This window comes from Pteropus vampyrus, unplaced genomic scaffold (genome assembly GCF_000151845.1).
Source record: "Pteropus vampyrus isolate Shadow unplaced genomic scaffold, Pvam_2.0 Scaffold11, whole genome shotgun sequence".
In the NCBI taxonomy this organism is placed as follows: Eukaryota; Metazoa; Chordata; class Mammalia; order Chiroptera; family Pteropodidae; genus Pteropus; species Pteropus vampyrus.
This window is the reverse complement of record NW_011888792.1, coordinates 17032734-17033301: the sequence shown is the minus strand read 5'-3', so window position 1 is coordinate 17033301 and position 568 is coordinate 17032734. Positions and strand designations below refer to the sequence as shown.

Genomic DNA, 568 nt, shown 5'->3' with positions numbered 1-568 from the left:
AGCTAAAATGAAAGTATTCATGCACGGTTATTTTCTTGAACACAAATTCCTTATAACATACCATTCATCTGTAGCTCATACTTATAGAGGCATTGTTGATCTTTAATGTCTATAAATGTATTCTGTGTAGCTATAAATCAAAGAAAAATTATACCAGTGATCACTGCTCTGGATATGTATAAGATATTCTTATATCAGAAAAATTAAAAGAGTCTACGGCCATGCTACCTTATACAAGCCTGATCCCGTCTGATCTCCGAAGCTAAGCAGGGTCGGGCCCGGTTAGTACTTAGATGTGAGACCACCTAGGAAGATCAGGAGCTGTAGGCATAAAAAAAATAAATAAATAAAAGATAATTAACAAATAGGCTAATATTTAGAAGACTATAGATAGAAAATAGAGTTATTTCCAGATGTGTTAAGCAAAGTGTCATGAACATAAAACTATTTATCTCAACTGCTAATTGGTGATTATAGAGACAGTTAAAATTACTTGGTAAACTATAAATAAGTATAAACATATGAGCACAACATAAGATGGTATGAAATTAGAATATAGTACCATGAC

At 32.0% G+C, this 568-nt stretch overlaps 1 pseudogene; it reads left to right on the top strand.

Moving 5' to 3' along the window:
* Positions 1-211: 211 nt before the first annotated feature.
* Positions 212-330, top strand: LOC111731975 (annotated as a pseudogene).
* The last annotated feature ends 238 nt before the right edge of the window (positions 331-568 follow it).